Source organism: Manis javanica, chromosome 5 (genome assembly GCF_040802235.1).
Source record: "Manis javanica isolate MJ-LG chromosome 5, MJ_LKY, whole genome shotgun sequence".
NCBI classification, from domain to species: Eukaryota; Metazoa; Chordata; class Mammalia; order Pholidota; family Manidae; genus Manis; species Manis javanica.
The window spans coordinates 46752648-46769504 of record NC_133160.1 but is presented as its reverse complement, the minus strand read 5'-3'; positions in this window follow the sequence as shown (position 1 = coordinate 46769504).

Genomic DNA, 16857 nt, shown 5'->3' with positions numbered 1-16857 from the left:
GGCCTTGAACTAAGAATACTGTATCTAGCACGACTATCATTTAAATATGATGGCAGGATTAAACAATTCCCAGACAAGCAAAAGCTGAGGGAATTTGCTTCCCACAAACCACCTCTACAGGGCATCCTACAGGGACTGCTCTAGATGGGAGCACTCCTAAAAAGAGCACAGAACAAAACATACAACATATGAAGATTGGAGGAGGAGGAATAAGAAGGGAGAGAAGAAAAGAATCTCCAGACACTGTATATAACAGCTCAATAAGCGAGCTAAGTTAGGCAGTAAGATACCAAAGAAGCTAACCTTGAACCTTTGGTAACCATGAATCTAAAGCCTGCAATGGCAATAAGTACATATCTCTCAATAGGCACCTTAAATGTAAATGGACTTAATGCACCAATCAAAAGACACAGAGTAATAGAATGGATAAAAAAGCAAGACCCATCTATATGCTGCTTACAAGAAACTCACCTTAAACCCAAAGACAAGCACAGACTAAAAGTCAAGGGATGGAAAAACATATTTCAGGCAAACAACAGTGAGAAGAAAGCAGGGGTTGCAGTACTAATATCAGACAAAATAGACTTCAAAACAAAGAAAGTAACAAGAGATAAAGAAGGCCACTACATAATGATAAAGGGCTCAGTCCAACAAGAGGATATAACCATTCTAAATATATATGTACCCAATACAGGAGCACCAGCATATGTGAAACAAATACTAACAGAACTAAAGAGGGAAATAGACTGCAATGCATTCATTTTAGGAGACTTCAACACACCACTCACCCCAAAGGATAGATCCACCGGGCAGAAAATAAGTAAGGACACACAGGCACTGAACAACACACTAGAACAGATGGACCTAATAGACATCTATAGAACTCTACATCCAAAAGCAACAGGATATACATTCTTCTCAAGTGCATATGGAACATTCTACAGAATAGACCACATACTAGCTCACAAAAAGAGCCTCAGTAAATTCAAAAATATTGAAATTCTACCAACCAATTTTTCAGACCACAAAGGTATAAAAGTAGAAATAAATTCTACAAAGAAAACAAAAAGGCTAACAAACACATGGAGGCTTAACAACCTGCTACTAAATAATCAATGGATCAATGAACAAATCAAAATAGAGATCAAGGAATATATAAAAACAAATGACAACAACAACACTAAGCCCCAACTTTTGTGGGATGCAGCGAAAGCAGTCTTAAGAGGAAAGTATATAGCAATCCAGGCACACTTGAAGAAGTAAGAACAATCCCAAATGAATAGTCTAACATCACAATTATCGAAACTGGAAAAAGAAGAACAAATGAGGCCTAAAGTCAGCAGAAGGAGGGAGATAATAAACATCAAAGAAGAAATAAACAAAATTGAGAAGAATAAAACAGTAGCAAAAATCAACGAAACCAAGAGCTGATTCTTTGAGAAAATAAACAAAATAGATAAGCCTCTAGCCCAACTTATTAAGAGAAAAAGAGAATCAACACAAATCAACAGAATCAGAAATGAGAATGGAAAAATCACAACAGACTCCACAGAAATAAAAAGAATTATTAAAGACTACTATGAAAACCTATATGCCAACAAGCTGGAAAACCTACAAAAAATGGACAAGTTCCTAGAAAAATACAACCTCCCAAGACTGACCAAGGAAGAAACACAAAAGTTAAACAAACCAATTACGAGCAAAGAAACTGAAACAGTAATCAAAAAACTACCCAAGAACAAAAGCCCCAGGCCGGACGGATTTACCTCGGAATTTTATCAGACACACAGAGAAGACATAAGACCCATTCTCCTTAAAGTGTTCCAAAAAATAGAAGAGGAGGGAATACTCCCAAACTCATTTTATGAAGCCAACATCACCCTAATACCAAAACCAGGCAAAGACCCCACCAAAAAAAGAAAATTACAGACCAATATCCCTGATGAGCATAGATGCAAAAATACTCAACAAAATATTAGCAAACCAAATTCAACAGCATATCAAAAGGATCATACACCATGACCAAGTGGGATTCATCCCAGGGATGCAAGGATGGTACAATATTCAAAAATCCATCAACATCATCCACCACATCAACAAAAAGAAAGACAAAAACCACATGATCATCTCCATAGATGCTGAAAAAGCATTTGACAAAATTCAACATCCATTCATGATAAAAACTCTCAGCAAAATGGGAACAGAGGGCAAGTACCTCAACATAATAAAGGCCATAAAGGATAAACACACAGCCAACATTATACTGAATAGCGAGAAGCTGAAAGCTTTTCTCTGAGATCGGGAACAAGACAGGGATGCCCACCCTCCCCACTGTTATTTAACATAGTACTGGAGGTCCTAGCCATGGCAATCAGACAAAACAAAGAAATACAAGAAATCCAGATTGGTAAAGAAGAAGTTAAACTGTCACTATTTGCAGATGACATGATATTGTGCATAAAAAACCCTAAAGACTCCACTCCAAAACTTCTAGAACTGATATCGGAATACAGCAAAGTTGCAGGATACAAAATTAACACACAGAAATCTGTAGCTTTCCTATACAGTAACAATGAACCAATAGAAAGAGAAATCAGGAAAACAATTCCATTCACAACTGCATCAAAAAGAATAAAATAGCTAGGAATAAACCTAACCAAAGAAGCAAAAGACTTATACTCTGAAAACTACAAGTCACTCTTAAGAGAAATTAAAGGGGACACTAACAGATGGAAATGCATCCCATGCTTGTGGTTAGGAAGAATTAATATCGTCAAAATGACCATCCTGCCCAAAGCAATATACAGATTTGATGCAATCCCTATGAAACTACCAGCAACATTCTTCAATTAACTGGAAGAAATAATTAAAAAATTCATATGGAACCACCAAAGACCCTGAATAGCCAAAGCAATCCTGAGAAAGAAGAATAAAGTAGGGGGGATCTCACTCCCCAACTTCAAGCTCTATTATAAAGCCATAGTAATCAAGACAATTTGGTACTGGCACAAGAACAGAGCCACAGACCAATGGAACAGACTAGAGAATCCAGACATTAACCAAGACATATATGGTCAATTAATATTTGATAAAGGAGCCATGGACATACAATGGCAAAATGACATTCTCTTCAACAGATGGTGCTGGCAAAACTGGACAGCTACATGTAGGAGAATGAAACTGGACCTTTGTCTAACCCCATATACAAAAGTAAACTCAAAATGCATCAAAGACCTGAATGTAAGTCATGAAACCATTAAAGTCTTGGAAAAAAACATAGGCAAAAACCTCTTAGACAAACATGAGTGACCTCTTCTTGAACATATCTCCCCGGGCAAGGAAAACAATAGCAAAAATGAACAAGTAGGACTATATTAAGCTGAAAAGCTTCTGTACAGCAAAAGACACCATCAATAGAACAAAAAGGAACCCTACAGTATGGGAGAATATATTTGAAAATGACAGATCCGATAAAGGATTGACGTCCAGAATATATAAAGAGCTCACACGCCTCAACAAACAAAAAACAAATAACCCAATTAAAAAATGGGCAGAGGAACTGAACAGACGGTTCTCCAAAAAAGAAATACAGATGGCCAACAGACACATGAAAAGATGCTCCACATCGCTAATTATCAGAGAAATGCAAATTAAAACTACAATGAGGTATCACCTCACACCAGTAAGGATAGCTGCCGTCCAAAAGACAAATAACAACAAATGTTGGCAAGGCTGTGGAGAAAGGGGAACCCTCCTACACTGCTGGTGGGAATGTAAATTAGTTCAACCATTGTGGGACTTCAAAATGTTCAAAATAGACTTACCATTTGACCCAGGAATTGCACTCCTAGGAATTTACCCTAAGAATGCAGCAATCAAGTATGAGAAAGACCAATGCACCCCTATGTTTATCACAGCACTATTTACAATAGCCAAGAATTGGAAGCAACCTAAATGTCCATTGATAGATGAATGGATAAAGAAGATGTGGTACATATACACAATGGAATACTACTCAGCCATAAGAAAAGGGCAAATCCTACCAATTGCAGCAACATGGATGGAGCTGGAGGGTATTATGCTCAGTGAAACAAGCCAAGCGGAGAAAGAGAAATACCAAATGATTTCACTCATCTGTGGAGTATAAGAACAAAGGAAAAACTAAAGGAACAAAATAGCAGCAGAATCACAGAACTCAAGAATAGACTAACAGGTACCAAAGGGAAAGGGACTGGGGAGGATGGGTGGGTAGGGAGGGATAAGGGACGGGGAGAAAAAGGGGGGTATTAAGATTAGCATGCATGGGGGGAGGGAGAAAGGGGAGGGCTGTACAACACAAAGAAGACAAGTAGTGATTCTACAACATTTTGCTATGCTGATGGACAGTGACTGTAAAGGGGTGTATAGGGGGGACCTGGTATAGGGGAGAGCCTAGTAAACAAAATATTCATCATGTAAGTGTAGATTAATGATTAAAAAAAAAAGCAGTTCCTGTGTGGTGACCTCCAATGAGTTCTACACAATGATATAAAGGGCATATAAAAGTGTAGGCATAGGGTCTGTTTGTGTTTATACAGAGGATCATAGCCTAATTTGGCTACCCCGAAAATGAACTAAGATACAATACGAAAAAGAACTTCCACCATCAGCACTCTTGGGAAGACTCATGCCAGAAGAGGACCATCAAAAAACCCCAAAAAAGATCCATGATTTGCTACAGGTGTAGATGCACTCATCCCACCAGTTCCTGGACTTGCCATTGGAATGAAGAAGGAGATATCTAAGCTGGCCTGTGCATACAGCAAAACAACAAATTTGACTGGATCTAAACTGTTGGAACTCAACCAAGAATTAGGAGAAGTGCAAATTGTAGCGCTCCAAAATCCTACAACTACAGACTATTTACTGTTAAAAGAACATATGGGATGTGAACAGTCCCCAGGAATGGGTTGTTTTAATTTGTCTGATTTCTCTCAGACTGTTCAAGTTCAGTTGGACAATATTCACCATATTATAGATAAGTTTTCACAAATGCCTAAGGTGCCTAACTGGTTTTCTTGGTTTCACTGGAGATGGCTGGTAATTACAGGTATGCTTTGGTTACGTAACTGTACTCCTATTATGTTAATGTGTGTGTATAATTTAATTAGTAGTTTAAAACCTATACATGCTGAAGTTACTCTACAAGAAGGTATGTCAAAGAAATAATCAATCTTCCCATGTTTTCTTCCACCTGCTACTTCTGTAGCTTTTCTTCTTCCTTCCTAATTATAACCCTTAAGTAGAATTCGTGCCTCATATCGAATTTACTGAGTATCATAATTCTTCCAAGTGGTAAAGATACCTCTAGACAAATGCTGGGCATAGAAGCCACAGGGCATAAAATATGCAAAGAAGTAAAAAGCTAACCTTTTCAAACAATAAGGCTTCTGTCTCACTTACCAACTTAACATTTCCCTGTATGGCCCTGGAAGATGACTGGTTAGCCAGAGATGGGTAAGATTCCTCAAAGGAGCAACAACCTAAGACAGGCACAGTTGCAGGGGGGCCATCAGGTGAGAAAGTGGGGATCAACAGAGGTGAGGCTTAGAACCTCCCCCCACCCCCTGTTCTGAGAGAAATCTTCTGCATACGTGGATGTTTTATTGCCCTTGTCTAGCTTGGATTAACACATAGTCCACAGGCACACACCTGATCATCTACATTTGCTCTCTTACAATGCTAAACTATGTTTTCTACCTTTATCTTGTATCTACCTACCACTTCAGCATTTTATTAAAAACAATAATAATAAAGAGAGAAATGTGGTATCCACATATAAATCAAGTATAAAAATCAAATGAATATTCATATTTGAACTGACTGTTTATAGTTCATAATGCATGATCAAAACCAAAAGTCTCTGTGATGACTGCCCTTGTAATGTTCACCATGTAACTTATTCACTATGTAAGAATTTGTTCTCCATGTAAGAACTTGTTCGGTATGCTTCAGAAGATTGGAGACTGACGAAAATTAGGCTTGAGGTGGATTAATGATTGTGCATTGAGCATTGACCCCCCTATACAGAATTTTATTGTGGTTAACAACCATTTGATCAATAAATATGAGAGATGCCCTCACAAAAAAAAAAAAAAGTACACACTTCCAATTGTAAAATAAATAAGTAACCGGGATGTACTGTATAGCATAAGGAATATAGTCAAAATATTGTAACAACTTGGTATGGTGATAGCTGGTACCTAGAATTATCATGTATATAAATGTTAAATCACTGTATTGTACACCTGAAACTAATGTAATACTGTGTGTCAACTACCTTTCAATAAAAAAAAAATGTGAAAGAAGATACACATCTGAATAAGTGATACCCTTCAAAGTACTTATTTTGAGAAATCACACACATTTTTTGCCATTGTTCAAATAATTATTTGGATTTTTTTGTGCGGGAAGGTGAAAGTCAAACTGAAGGCTTCAAAATTGTTTTATGTGAAATATTTTTCTAGCTCCTAGTTTATTAAAATTATGGTACCAAGTGTTTTTTAAAGATGCAGTGAAATGGACATTTTGTTTTCAGTAGCATTATAAATTAGTGAAAACCAACTGGAATGTGATTTGGAAGTAAATAAAGGAATCATCAAATCCTACTGTGTTTGATCCAACGGCCTTTTCTGGTAAGGCTTTTACTAAATGAAAGTATAGAAAAACCCACATTAATTTCATGCTAAAAAACCTAATCAACTTAAATACTCAGCAAAAGAGAAGCAGTTAATTCAATTCTGGCACATCCATTTGATGAAATATTATGCAGTCATTAAAATTATTATGAGGACTCTATAGCAACCTAAGAATATGCTTATGATATAGTATTAAATTAATTGGCATGTTATAAGTTATATGCACACTATCACTACTACTTTTACAACTGCATCTTAAAGACAAGCAAAACACCCAAGGGTGATAGTTGTATTAACAAGGTAGGCTTATGGGTAATATTCTTTTTTGTTTTAATCAAATCAAAGTCTTTATTGCTTTTATTTTTAAAAAATTAATTTATTTTAAAAGGATAAAATCTATATATGGGCCATATAAGAAAATCAGTCCTACTTCATTCTCTTCTGTACCTATTTATTCACTGACCTGATTATTTCAAAAATTGAATTTATGTAAGATGAAGATTTGCTCTAAATGAAGATGTTCAAAAGAATGTGTCATAGACTCTGTAAACATTTCTGAATTGGGCATCTCAATAATGTTTTGAAGAGTGGAAACATCCTTGAAATAAGTGCACTGCCTCCAAGTTCGAAGTAAAGAATATTCATTTGTATGTACTAGGTGTGTCCGGGGTTTAAAGAACCAGTCATACTCATAAATACAGAGAACACACAGGTAGTTGCCAGAGGGGAGGAGGATGAGGGTACAGATGAAATAGGTGAAAAGGGTAAAGAGGTACAAACTTCCAGTTATAAAATAATAAATCATGGGGATGAAAGCACAACATAGGGAATGAAATCAATAATACTGTAATGACTAAATAACTGGTGTGACAATATGCATATCATGGTGAACATTTCGTAATGTATATAGTTGTGGAATCACTATGTTGTACACCTGAAACTAATATAATATGTCAACCACACTTCAATAAAAAAAATTTAAAAAAAAAAACCTATACATGCTTAAGTTACTCTACAAGAAGATATGTCAAAGAAATAATCAATCTTCCCATGTTATCTTCCATCTGCTACTCCTATAGCTTTTCTTCTTCCTTCCTAATTACAACCCTTAAATAGAACTCGTGCTTCATATCGAATTTACTGAGTATCATAATTCTTCCAAGTGGTAAAGATTCCTCAAGACAAATACTGGGCATAAAAGCCACAGGGCATAAATCTGCAAAGAAGTAAAAAGCTAACCTTTTCAAACAGTATTGCTTCTCTCTCACTTACCAACTTTACATTTCCCTGTATGGCCCCGGAAGATGACTGGTTAGCCAGAGACGGGTAAGATTCCTCAAGGGAGGAACAACCTAAGACAGGCACAGTCACAGGGGGGCCATCAGGTGAGAAATTGGGGATCAATAGAGGTGAGGCTTAGAACCTCACCCCCCCTGTTTTGAGAGAAATCTTCTGCATCCGTGGATGTGTTATTGCCCTTGTCTAGCTTGGATTAACACTTAGTCTACAGGCACACACCTGATCATCTACATTTGCTCTCTTACAGCACTAAACTGTGTTTTCTACCTTTATCTTGCATCTACCTACCACTTCAGCATTTTATTAAAAATAATAATAAGAATAGCAATAATAATAAGGGAGAAATGTGGGATTCACATGTAAATCAAGTATAAAAATCAAATGAATATTCATATTTGACCTGATTGTTTATAGTTCATAATATCTGATCAAAACTGAAAGTTTCTGTGATGACTGCCCTTGTACTGTTCACCATGTAAGAACTTATTCACTATGTAAGAACTTGTTCACCATGTAAGAACTTGTTTGTTATGCTTCAGAAGATTGGAGACTGAAGAGAATTAGGCTTGGGGTGGATTAATGAGTGTACACTGAGCATTGAGTCCCCTATACAGAATTTTATTGTTGTTAACAACCATTTGATCAATAAATATGAGATGCCCTCTCAAAAAAAAAAAAAAAGAATCAGGGAGGATAGGCCCTCATCTCCAAGCATGAGAAACTCATTTGGATAAAAGGGGTTGCCACTGGGTCCATGGGGAAACTTTTTCCTTGTGCACATCAACTAGCTTTACCAGGAGGTGGCCTGTGGCTTGGGTTAATCTCAATCTGCTTCCACATTCCCTAGTACTTACAGTCATCTACATACAGGCACACCTTGTGGTTTTTACAAATTGAAGATTTGTGGCAACCCTGCATCAAGCAAGTCTACTGGTGCCATTTTTCCAACAGCATTTGCTCACTTTGTGCCTCTGTGTCACATTTTGATAATTCTCACAGTATTTCAAGGTTTTTCATTATTTTATTTGTTTTGGTGATCTGTGAACAGTAATTACAGCTCACTGAAAGCTCAGATGATGGTTTGCAATAAAGTATTTTTAATTAAAAAAAACAATATAAGACACTTTTACTCACAGAACCTCTATAAGTATTTCAAGAACTAACTCTTTGAATATAATTTGGAAAATATGGAGGTAGAAAATTACCATATTTTCAATATCTTCTTAACCTAGATGCCAAAATTATATTAATGTTTTTGTAAGTTTAATATATTACCTAGAGTTCTCCTGAGTTGAGTAGGATCAACAATCTAGTTCCAGAAAACTCTTCTCCCAATGATTCAGTTCAAAATACTCTTGTATACATAAACAACCTTATGTGGAATATTTTATATTCTAATTTTATCATAATGACTTAGTAAAATTATTTATTTACATTATATATTCTCAAAACACTGAGACATCTTTTGCCTTTTGATTTTGCTTTCCTGATTTGTTTATTGAACAAAAATCCACACATCACTTAAAGCATTTTAGGAAAAAGGTAGATGATAAATAATATTTGAAATAAAACTTCTCATTTGTAGATTGTCAGGAAACATATACTATGATTTATAATGTGTTTATAAAAGATATGTTATTCTCCATAAAATTCACCTACTGATATTTATCAGAATATTCTTCCAAAGGTGACAAAAATATTCTCATGACCAGCACATCTGAAAATTAAAGATAATAAAAAAATGAGGGTAGGACAGGTACTGATATAAATGAACAAAGGGAAAAACAGAATACAGTGAGAAATACTCTATGGTTTTATTTAAAATCTTGACATTTTCAAGATATCAAGAAGAAGTATATTTTACCTACAGTGTTTAATACAATTATTGGTTATTTTTAATATAACAATTTTGGTTATTCCCTGTTATATTTTTAATGTTTCTTAAGTTATAGCCATTTTTTAACATAAGCACATACATCTTTAGGACAAGAAACAAAAGTCATGGTACAAAGGACCCATTTGAAGGAAATTTACTTTCAAATGTTTCTTTGTAGATGTATTTTTTTCCATTTCTTTTTAAACTCCCAGTGGTAAAATTTTCACATGCTTCAGCTACCAATGCAGTTACTGACAAAGATGTATAAAACATTCATCCTTAATGGGCTATGGATGCAACACTGATCTTGAAGTCTCTAAGGAAAACAAATAATGGGGTTCATGTAATTTAATTGGTTCTAAAGTTGATATCAGAATGCATAACCCATTGTTTTTAATAAATGCTATGTGAATTTGAAAAAAAAAAGAGCTCAATACATTTCCAAAGACAAACTTTTATCTGTTCTAAACACTATGTGGTGCAAATTTTATAAAATTATTATATAAAGAAAGCAGAGTAAAGGAAAAATGAAGGCAGGATGCTCAATGAAGTCCCAGGTAACATCAGTTCCCAAAACTTTCTGAAAAATGCTAATGATGGGTGGACTACAAACTTGGGGCTAAGTTTAAAGGCAGACATATCTTGTCATGACATTCCCAGAAACTACAAATTTAAACAAAACCTAGCAGCTCAGAAGAAAACTTTTTTTCTGCCAGAAACTCCTACAAAGAGTTTCATTTGCAATGCACCATAACGGGGTGTCTGTGTGAACGGTACACAGGGTCTTCACCAACACACAGGAGCATGGGTGTGCCCACCAGCAGTCCTCAACAATTCCAGATTAAACTGCAGTATGGCCCATGTGGGGGCTCTGCTGGCCAAAACAAGAGAGTCTTCATATGTAACTGTCTGATACACCCAGGCTGGCAGTAGGTTTGATATATCAGGAACGGAGGCTTTCAAACCAAGTTACATCTGGCACTTGGAGAGGCCATGGTATGTCTGACACTCAGAATCCTTTTTCCAAACAGTTCTACCTAAATCTTTTTTAAAATTAGGTTCAATATAATGTCCTATTTGAAGAAAGGATTGTGTCCATTTAAAAAGTGTGAAAATGTTGGCCTCTCTCTCACTTACCAACTTTACATTTCCCTGTATGGCCCCGGAAGATGACTGGTTAGCCAGAGACAGGTAAGATTCCTCAAGGGAGGAACAACCTAAGACAGGCACAGTCGCAGGGGGGCCATCAGGTGAGAAATTGGGGATCAATAGAGGTGAGGCTTAGAACCTCACCCCCCCTGTTTTGAGAGAAATCTTCTGCATCCGTGGATGTTCTATTGCCCTTGTCTAGCTTGGATTAACACTTAGTCTACAGGCACACACCTGATCATCTACATTTGCTCTCTTACAACACTAAACTGTGTTTTCTACCTTTATCTTGCATCTACCTACCACTTCAGCATTTTATTTAAAATAATAATAATAATAATAATAATAATAATAATAATAAAGGGAGAAATGTGGGATCCACATATAAATCAAGTATAAAAATCAAACGAAAATTCATATTTGACTTGACTGTTTGTAGTTCATAATGCATGATCAAAACTGAAAGTTTCTGTGATGACTGCCCTTGTACTGTTCACCATGTAAGAACTTATTCACTATGTAAGTATTTGTTCACCATGTAAGAACTTGTTCGTTATGCTTCAGAAGATTGAAGACTGATGAGAATTAGGCTTGGGGTGGATTAATGATTGTGCATTGAGCATTGACTCCCCTATACAGAATTTTATTGTTGTTAACAACCATTTGACCATTTGATCAATAAATATGAGAGATGCCCTCTCAAAAAAAAAAAGTGTGAAAATGACAGTTGTGCAGAGGCACCCTCATGCTTCTCAACTCAGCTGTGGGTGATACTAGGCTCAGCAGATTTTGATGTTAGGCTCTCTGGCAGGCACCTGGAGAAACTGCCTTGGAATACAGAGAATCAGCTCTGGGCCTTCCCCTGGGGAGGTTGGCCTGTGTCTTGAACCACAGCCCCATCCAGGTAGACCAGCCCCTCCCAGACACCTAGGCACTGCTGTTTCTAACACACAGTAAGCTTCTTGAACTTATTCCTAGAGTCCCTCAAAAACATGCTATGAAGATGATTTCTCCTGAGAATCTTCCCACATACCCAAAGACTCGGAACTAACTTTATGAGAGACTAGCAGAAACCACTCTGCATCCATGCCTGTACTACTCAGTCATGGCCCAGATGGGTGCCTCTCCAGGCACCTGTATCCCCTGGTGCTCGGAGCTTCTTTGTGTCCCCACATGTTGCTTCTCTTCTTCTATCCAATCTCCAGAGCCTTCTGAAAGCTCATTTTTAAAGCAAACACCTCTTCCTACCCTCAGCCCTTCACTGAGCATGCCCTCCTGCCCTAACCATTTGCTTACAGGTGATCTTCCCCTGGGCTTCTCTCAAGACTCTGCTGCTCCTCCTGAATCCCCATGTACCTCATCTACCTCAAAGTCACGAGGTGAAAACAGCAACTTCTTTATTCATAGGGTCTTATCCAGGGACTGACATTTACCCTTTGCTCAAAAAGTGCCCCTTCCAACTAACCCTGTACACCTGAAGACCCAAGCAGCCTCTCACCTATAGGTACTCACCCTATTATGGCAGTTTCCATACAGGTTGATGGCTTTCTGTCTCTTTTCTGAGGATATACTCTGGCCAGTGGAGCTCCTTGGTCACAAGCAGGACAGGTGCTAACAAGTAGACTCCCTACAACCTGTATTGAGTGAGAGTTCAGGTCTTCTCACCCTCAGTGAGCCAGTTGTGAGGTGTGCTGTGCATAATCCCAGGATCTGTGCTGTGGGACTGCACCCCAGTTGCCCTCAGAGTAGCCCATTCATTGGTGGACCCCTCACTGGCTTTTCTCCCTTCTTTCTCTGCTTGCACCCTTGCCACTGGAATCACCCCCCAAATAAACCTCCTCCTTCTCTCAGGGTCTACCTCTAGGGAGTCCCCAGTGAGGCACAGCTCTTCATCACTCACCAAGCCCTACATTGTTATTTGTTACTCTTGATGTTCACCTATGCCCCTTCATGAAAACCTTCATGCTGGACGCCCTGAACTCCCTTCTGCCCAATGCTGGCTGTCCCTTGGTGGCTTGTGTCTCTGGGAACATGAGTCCTACCCCTCACCCTCAGGTCCTGGGCTGCTCATCTCCAGTAGCCTCACTCTCTACCACACCTTGGCTTCACCCTGGAACTTGCCGTCCTTTGTTGCACCTTGCTGTCCCAGGCCACCCAACCAGCACCAAGCCTTACTGAGTGTACTTCCTAACAAGCCTTAAATCCATGCCCATCTCCATCACGTCCTGCCTGTATTAGCTCCTCAGTCCCCCTTGGGGCCTTGGAATGATATTCGTGCAACAAAGGAACTTGGTAAAGGTAAGAGCCAGAGCCTCATCCAAAACTCCTGCAAAGGGAGAGGGGTGTCCTGAAGAGAGGGGCAAGGGGGCAGAATTCCCTTCAGATCACCAGACAGACTCAGTGGGTCCCACGTTCTAAGCCTAAAGCACAATTTTGCCTGGAAGTCTTTCAAAGCTGTCTCTGTAGCATAAAACCTTATGAATACTTTGCTAATGAATGCTCTCAAAGTGTTCTTACATGGCCAGAGATGCAGCTACTCTATACGAAGGGAGAAAAGCCCAAGGGTTTAAATTAAGATGAACTTTAGTTCAAATCTTGCTTGGACACTTTATTTGAGGAGTCTGAGTCCCCATTTTAAGGAAATTGCTCCTTTAAGATCAGATGAAACGATATGAGAAAGATGCGTCCCACAGGGACTGCCATGGACACACTTAGTGAATACCATTGTCTCCCCTCCTCCCTCTGTGATGCTGTGAAAACAATGTAGATCATATTTATAACCTATTTGACTGCTCCTCCATATGTTTTCTTATGGTTTTATTCACTCACAAGATCTTTCCATAAAATCAAGGATATAAATGAAACTGTTTCCATTTTAAAGGGTATGTATTATGTGTGTATAAACATGTATGATCATATGAATATACATCTGGTTCCTTGATATTTTTTAATTACAGATGTGACACATATGCCTCCACACACACACACACATATTAAAAATTTAACACATTTGTACTCTAGTATCACAAAAGGAATATATCACCATATGGAAAGAGGGAGTCAAATAATTTTCTACACCAGTGTGCCATGTTAAGGATGTACCATCTGCCAAGCAGTGGAAGTGTGTGCTGTAGGTACACATCATTCTATTTGCTCCACAAACCAAGCAGCAAATATTTCCCAGTTGGACTGCCAGGAATGCCAGTGGTATTCTCTATTTAACAAGAGAGTCTGCATGTATGTGGGGTCCTAATTTTTCTCTTATTCCTTTGCCTGGACCAGCAGCAAGCTGGAATACTCATCCAAAGATGGGCATGGGATATGGTAGAACTGACGCTGTGAAAGTTAATTTTATTTCTGAACTTGGTCAGGCACTGGCACCCACTTGCTTGACTGGTCTGGATGTTGCTGTGAAGGCTTTGTGGATGAGATAAGCATTTAAATCAGTATACTTTGAGCAGATTACCACCAAAAAGAGAATGGACCTCATCTAACCAGATGATGGCCTTAAGAGAGAAGACTGTCCCCATCAAGAAAAAGAAGGAATTCTGCCTCCATTCAGATTCAAACCTGCCAGCTTCCCCTGCAAACTTCAGACACTAGCCTGTATGATTGTGTGAGTCAGTCTCTAAAATAAACCTCTCTCCTCCTCTCTCTATTTACATATGTATATATAGGTAGTTACATATTATATTATATATAATGCCACTGAATATCTGAAGAATATGTGTGTGTGTACATATATATATGATGTTTGATGTTTGCACTGAGGTTAGATAGATAGATAACCTGAATAACAGAGACCTTCAATCTTCAAATTTGGTTCTGATGGTGGACATGAGATGCAGAAGAATGGGAATTAGAGAGGCAGCTAACCAAGACATCAACAGAAAGAAGCTGGCAGAGTGCAAGAGAGGTAATATCCAAGGACACAGTACAAGGGAAACCAAGCCACTTTTTCCTTCCATGGAAATGTTTCTTTTATTTAGACAAATTAAAATAATAGGTAAACAAACAGAATAATGATTCTCTAATTGAACCGGCTAAGTAGGAATATTTGCAATAACATCACCTGCCTTTTCCACCGTTTCTTTCAGATTCTGTCCTCCTTCGTTAAGTTGTGTGGTCCCAGGCTGGGGCCACCATGATGTTTGGGCTTTGCCCTGAGCAGCATTTGAGTGCGGTGAGAAGGAGCTGGGGGGAGGATGGTGGAAGAGGCCAGACTGAAGAGGGACTGGGGGCTGCAATCAGAGACCAGGCTCATTTTGTGAAGGGTCTGGGGTGCCAGTCCAGGGGGTAATGGGAACCCATGAAAGTCTGGGAGCAAGAGAGCAATAGGAACCAGGATGTGCAACACACACAGAGGTCAGCTTGCGTCAGGGAGAGCCCTACAGTGAGGAGGTGGGTGAGGAAGCTCTCGCACTGATATCATATCCATCAAGACCTGAACCCGGCTTGTGATAGTGGGAATGAAAAGAACGAATGTGACAGAGACCTGGCAGAGGTGGAACTGCTAGGAAGTTGATTGGGTATGAAAGGAAAGAGAAGGAAGGGAAGAAAGGGGACCAGATTGTACCCAGCCTGCAGGTGGGCAGCTTCTCAATAGAAATGGTGAGACTGCCTAGAGGCACTGGCAAAGGGAGGACATGAAGGGAGAATAAAAGCCCCACAGTTTCTAAACCTCTCAAACCCCATGACCCAGGAAATCTGCATCTAGGTATGCACCCTAGAAAAATCCCCACCTGTCCATAGAGAGATGTGTTTGCCAGGATGTGCGGTCTGGCATTATTTGTAGAGTGGTAAGCTGTGAACGATTTAAGGGGATCTCACCTAAGAGAGAGATGGATACAGTGGTGAATGAAGGGCAGTCAGGAATGCCGTGAAGAAGTTAAAGCAACATTTAAGTGCATGGGGAGGAAAGAAGGGTAGAGCATGAAGCTACCTTGCTGAGTGACAAAGGGTAAGAAGCAGGATGACATCCATAACACATTTCTGTATAAAAATAAAGATAAACTTCAGGTTGAACAAGAAGACATGAATAAACATCTGAGGATGCTTCCTGGAGGGGAGGAGATTTCAGAAGACATGGAACAGGAGACAAAGTGGCACTCCCCAGGGACAGCAGCGAGTAACCCTCTGCACTCACATGCACCCACTCCCTGCATTATTTATTTATTTTGAGGACATTGTTTGCTATATCCTCTATGAGGACTCACAGGAGAAATTTCTCTCCAGTCTCAAGTCTTGATAATTATACTTCTGGCAAACAATTGCTTTCATTATATAGACACTCTGCACTCTTTACATTGGCTTCTAGGAACGTTCAGCCCACTTCTAGCAAGTGTGCATGATGCCGGCCTCCCCTTGGCTTCACCATAGTGTGTCTGTCTTTCTTCTCCCTTCAGCCTAATTTATCATTTTCATGTCATTCGGGTTGATCTCTGTGCTTTCTGTAGGCCATTTCTTTTTTTTTTTTTTTTTTTGAGAGGGCATCTCTCATATTATTGATCAAATGGTTGTTAACAACAATAAAATTCTGTATAGGGGACTCAATGCACAGTCATTAATCAACCCCAAGCCTATATCTCAACAGTCTCCAATCTTCTGAAGCATAACGAACAAGTTCTTAGATGGTGAACAAGGTCTTACATAGTGAATAAGTTCTTACATGGTGAACAGTGCAAGGGCAGTCATCACAGAAACTTTCGGTTTTGATCACACATCATGAACTATAAACAGTCAAGTCAGATATGATTATTCATTTGATTTTTATACATGATTTATATGTGAATCCCACATTTCTCCCTTATTATTATTATTATTATTTTAAATAAAATGCTGACGTGGTAGGTAGAT